Raw genomic sequence first — 6000 nt, forward strand, 5'->3', positions numbered from 1 at the left:
TTCCCTTTGTCATCGGTATGTTACTTGCCCGAGATTCGATCGTCGGTATCTCAATACCTAGTTCAATCTTGTTACCGGTAAGTCTCTTTACTCGTTATGTAATACATCATCCCGCAACTAACTCATTAGTAGCAATGCTTGCAAGGCTTAAGTGATGTGCATTACCGAGAGGGCCCAGAGATACCTCTCCGATATTCGGAGTGACAAATCCTAATCTCGAAATATGCCAACCCAACAAGTACCTTCGGAGACACCTGTAGAGCACCTTTATAATCACCCAGTTACGTTGTGACGTTTGGTAGCACACAAAGTGTTCCTCCGGTAAACGGGAGTTGCATAATCTCATAGTCATAGGAATATGTATACGTTATGAAGAAATCAATAGCAACATACTAAACAATCGGGTGCTAAGCTAACGGAATGGGTCATGTCAATCACATCATTCTCCTAATGATGTGACCCCGTTAATCAAATGACAACTCATGTCTATGGTTAGGAAACATAACCATCTTTGATCAATGAGCTAGTCAAGTAGAGGCATACTAGTGACAATCTGTTTGTCTATGTATTCACACATGTATTATGTTTCCGGTTAATACAATTCTAGCATGAATAATAAACATTTATCATGATATAAGGAAATAAATAATAACTTTATTATTGCCTCTAGGGCATATTTCCTTCAAGGACCTCACCGGCAAGGACGCCGCTGGCAAGGAGACCATTGAGCCGAATCCCCTTCATCCACTTTGGGTGAAGAAGGACCAGCAGGACCTCGGATACCTGCTCCAAAACCTCTCCAAGGAGGTGCTCGTCACGGTGACCACGATCACCACGGCGCGCGAGCTCTGGGTGGCACTAGCGAGCATGTTCTCGTCACAGTCACTCAACTGCGAAGAGAAATCAATCGGTGGCCTCCTTCTTTGCCGCCATGAGAGGTCTCGCAGATGAACTCGCCGCGGCAGGCAAACCCATCCAAGATGACAAGCTCATGTCCTACATCATGCACAGGCTGGACCAAGACTACCAGCCCCTTGTCTCCGCACTGGATGCTCGTGTCACCCCGGTAACTCTTGATGAACTTTTTGCCATGCTCAGTAACTTTGATCAATGCATGGCGCAGTACCAAGGCTCCGGTGGTGGCTTCAAATCGTAGGCCAACTCTGCGTTCAGAGGCCGCGGTGGTGGCTCTCACTCACGCTCATCTCCCCGTGGCAAGGGGAGGTTCAGCTCCGGCGGTGGTGGCTACTCCAACAACTCGCGCGGCGGCCGCCGCTTGGGAAACTCCAAAGGGTGTCGTGGTGGTGGCTCCAACAGATCCCGCCCGGATTTTCCCCACTGCCAACTTTGTGGCAAGCCAGGACATACGGCAAAGGATTGTTGGTACCCCTACGAAGAAGATGATGGTAACTCCTCGCAAGATGAAGAGAAAGTTGCCGCTGCGGCCGATGGCTCCTATGGAGTTGACACAAACTGGTACATTGACAACGGCGCCACCAACCACATCACCAACGAGCTCGAGAAAGTCACCATGAAGGAGAAGTATCGTGGCAAGGATCAAATTCACACGACCAGTGGTGAAGGTATGGGCATACATCACATTGGCCATTCAATTTTTAATACCCCTAGTCGTAAAATTCATCTCAAAAGAATCTTGCATGTTCCTTGTGCCCATAAAAATCTTCTCTCCGTTCATAGAATTGCCATTGACAACCATGTTTTTCTCGAGTTTCATCCTTATTTCTTTTTGATCAAGGATCAGGCAACGAGGAAAATTCTCTATCGAGGTAGATGTGTTCGAGGGCTCTACCCGTTGATTCCGGAGTTTAGAAGATTCAATAAACAAGCTTGTGGTGCTATCAAGCTTTCATCCACACGATGGCATGATCGTTTAGGCCATGGCTCTTTTTCTTTGGTTGAAAAATTACTTAGGAAAAATAAGCTCCCGTTTGTTGGTGAGGGAACATTGAAACTATTTGTCATTGAGGGAGTCCTAGATTAGGGGGTATCCGGACAGCCGGATTATATCCTTTGGCCGGACTGTTGGACTATGAAGATACAAGATTGAAGACTTCGTCCCGTGTCCGGATGGGACTCTCCTTGGCGTGGAAGGCAAGCTTGGCAATACGGATATGTAGATCTCCTTCCATGTAACCGACTCTGTGTAACCCTAGCCCCCTCCGATGTCTATATAAAACCGGAGGGTTTAGTCCGTAGGACCAACAACAACAATCATACCATAGGCTAGCTTCTAGGGTTTAGCCTCTCTGATCTCGTGGTAGATCAACTCTTGTACTACTCATATTATCAAGAACAATCAAGCAGGACGTAGGGTATTACCTCCATCAAGAGGGCCCGAACCAGGGTAAACATCGTGTCCCCTGCCTCATGTTACCATACGCCTTAGACGCACAGTTCGAGACCCGCTACCCGAGATCCGCCAGTTTTGACACCGACATTGGTGCTTTCATTGAGAGTTCCTCTGTGTCGTCACCGTTAGGGTTGATGGCTCCTTAGATCATCGATAGCGATGCAGTCCAGGGTGAGACTTTTCTCCCCGGACATATCTTTGTATTCGGCGGCTTCGCACTGCGGGCCAACTCGCTTGGCCATCTGGAGCAGATCGAGAGTTACGCCCCTGGCCACTAGGTCAGGTTTGGAAGTTTAAACTACACGGCCGATATCCGCGGAGACTTGATCTTCGACGGATTCGAGCCCCTGCCGAGTGCGCCGCATGGTCACGATGAGCATGATTTAGCTCTACCATCGGACAGTGTTCAGGAAACCGCACCGGCAACCGCTCCGGCCCTCAATTCGGAGGCAATTGCGCCATCCATGGACGGGTGGATAGACCCCGCCACAGAGGCCGTATTCTCAGCGGCGATCGAGCCGAGCGTCGACCTTACCCTTCACGGGAGCCGTGACGCCGAACTGCCGGATTCTTCCCCGGCCACGGACTCCGAACCGCCTGCGCCCGTGCCTATCGAATCCGACTGGCGCCGATCATGGAGTTCACCTCCGCGGATATCTTTCAGCACTCGCCCTTCGGCGACATACTGAACTCATTAAGGTCTCTCTCCTTGTCAGGAGAGTCCTGGCCGAACTATGTCCGGCAGGATTGGGATGCGGATGATGAAGAAATTCGCCGCCCACCCACCAACCACTTAGTAGCCACTGTCGATGATTTGACCGACACGCTCGACTTCGACCCCGAAGACATCGACGATATGGACGACGATGCGGGAGACGAACAGGAACCACTGCCCATAGGGCACTGGACAGCCACCTCATCATATGATATATACATGGTGGACACACCCAAAGAAGGCAATGGCGACGGGACAGCGGAGGATGACCCCTCCAAGAAGCAACCCAAGCACCGACGTCAGCGGCGCCGCTCTAAGTCTCGCCAAAGCAAAAGTGGTGATACTGGCACAGGAGATAATAGCACTCCGGACAGTGTCGAAGATGACAACAATCCCCTCCAGCAAGATTTAGAGCAGGAGGATGGAGAAGCCAGCCCTCCCGAGAGAGCGGCAGATGGAGAGGCGGAGGATGATAATTACATGCCTCCCTCCGAAGACGAGGCAAGCCTTTACGATGACGAATTTGTCGTGCCTGAGGATCCCATCGAGCAAGAGTGCTTCAAGTGCCGGCTTATAGCCACGGCAAATAGCCTTAAGAAAAAGCAACAGCAGCTTCAAGCTGATCAAGATTTGCTAGCTGACAGATGGACTGAAGTCCTTGCGGCCGAGGAATATGAACTCGAACGCCCCTCCAAGAGTTATCCAAAGCGCAGGTTGCTACCCCGACTGGAGGAGGAAGCATTAAAACCTACATCTCCAGCGTATGATGCGACTGATCGGCCACCTCGTGGCCACGACAGAGAGGCATTTCAGCCAAAAGCTCAGCCCGCACCCCGACGCCACTCAAATAAAAATGTCAAGGCACGGGGAAACACGCTAGACCTGCGAGACGTATTGGAGGACAAAGCAAAACACGCAAGATCGATCTACAGATCACGAGGGCGCGCCACTACGCGAGACGATAACCGTCACGCCGGATACAGTAAAGGCAAATCCGGCCGGGCCGAACACAGCGGACAAGACTCATTTGAGCTACGTCGCGATATAGCCCAGTACAGAGGCGCCGCACACCCCCTATGCTTCACAGACGAAGTAATGGATCACCAAATCCCAGAGGGTTTCAAACCCATAAATATCGAATCATACGACGGCACAACAGATCCTGCGGTATGGATCGAGGACTTCCTCCTGCACATCCACATGGCCCGCGGTGACGATCTACACGCCATCAAATACCTCCCACTCAAACTCAAAGGACCAGCTCGACATTGCCTCAACAGCCCGCCAGCAGAATCCATTAGCTGTTGGGAAGATCTGGAAGCCGCATTCCTGGACAACTTCCAGGGCACTTATGTGCGGCCACCAGATGACGATGACTTGAGCCACATAATTCAGCAGCCAGAGGAATCGGCCAGGCAATTCTGGACACGGTTCCTAACAAAGAAAAATCAAATCGTCGATTGTCCGGATGCAGAGCCCTAAAAGCTTTTAAGCACAACATCCGCGACGAGTGGCTCGCCCGGCACCTTGGCCAGGAAAAGCCGAAATCTATGGCAGCCCTCACGACACTCATGACCCGCTTCTGCGCGGAGAGGACAGCTGGCTGGCTCGAAGCAATAACATATCAAAGAACCATGGTACTTCGGATACCAAGCAGAGCAATGGCAGGTCATGTTGCAACAAACACAAGCGCCGCATCAACAACGACAATACCGAGGACACGGCAGTCAATGCCGGATTCAGAGGCTCTAAACCCGGTCAGCGAAAAAAGCCATTCAAAAGAAGCACTCCGGGCCTGTCCAGTTTGGACCGTATACTCGATCGCTCGTGCCAAATACACGGCACCCCCGACAAGCCAGCCAACCACACCAACAGGGAATGTTGGGTGTTCAAGCAGGCCAGCAAGTTAAATGCCGAAAACAAAGACAAGGGGCTACATAGCGATGACGAGGAAGAGCGCCGGCCGCCGAACACCGGAGGACAGAAGAGGTTCCCCCCACAAGTGCAGACGGTGAACATGATATACGCAACCCACATCCCCAAGAGGGACCGGAAGCGTACGCTAAGGGACGTATATGCGTTGGAGCCAGTCGCCCCAAAGTTCAACCCATGGTCCTCCTGTCCAATCACCTTCGATCACAGGGACCACCCCACTAGTATCCGTCATGGTGGATTCGCTGCACTGGTCCTAGACCCAATCATCGACGGATTTCACCTCACTCGAGTCCTTATGGACAGCGGCAGCAGCCTGAACCTGCTTTATCAGGACACAGTGCACAAAATGGGTATAGATCCCTCAAGGATCAAACCCACAAAAACGACCTTCAAAGGCGTCATACCAGGTGTAGAGGCCCATTGCACAGGCTCAGTCACACTGGAAGTGGTCTTCGGATCCCCGGATAACTTCCAAAGCAAGGAGTTAATCTTTGATATAGTCCCGTTCCGCAGTGGCTATCATGCACTGCTCGGGCGAACCGCATTTGCGAGATTCAATGCGGTACCGCATTATGCATACCTCAAGCTCAAGATGCCAGGACCTCGGGGGGTCATCACAGTCAATGGAAACACAGAGCGCTCTCTCCACACGGAGGAGCACACTGCGGCCCTCGCAGCAGAAGCACAAAGCAGCCTCTTAAGGCAATCCACCAGTTCGGCGATTAAACACCCGGACACCTTCAAGCGCACCCGGAGTAATCGGCAACAAGACCGCCTGGCACGTTCCGAGCTTGCATAGCAATGCGGCCCCCACCCCAGTCCCAGCCAAACGGCGAAATCCATGCCACGCGTATATAATTATGCATTGAAAATACCATGGGCATAGGGGGGAGGGGGAACGACTACGGCACGCCCCAAGACGCGGCTCAACCGCACTAGGGGCTTCCCGCTTTGTTATTTTTCTCTCTTTCAGAACTTT

Source organism: Triticum urartu, chromosome 5A, assembly GCF_056163025.1.
Source record: "Triticum urartu cultivar PI428250 chromosome 5A, HENAU_Tu73, whole genome shotgun sequence".
NCBI lineage: Eukaryota > Viridiplantae > Streptophyta > Magnoliopsida > Poales > Poaceae > Triticum > Triticum urartu.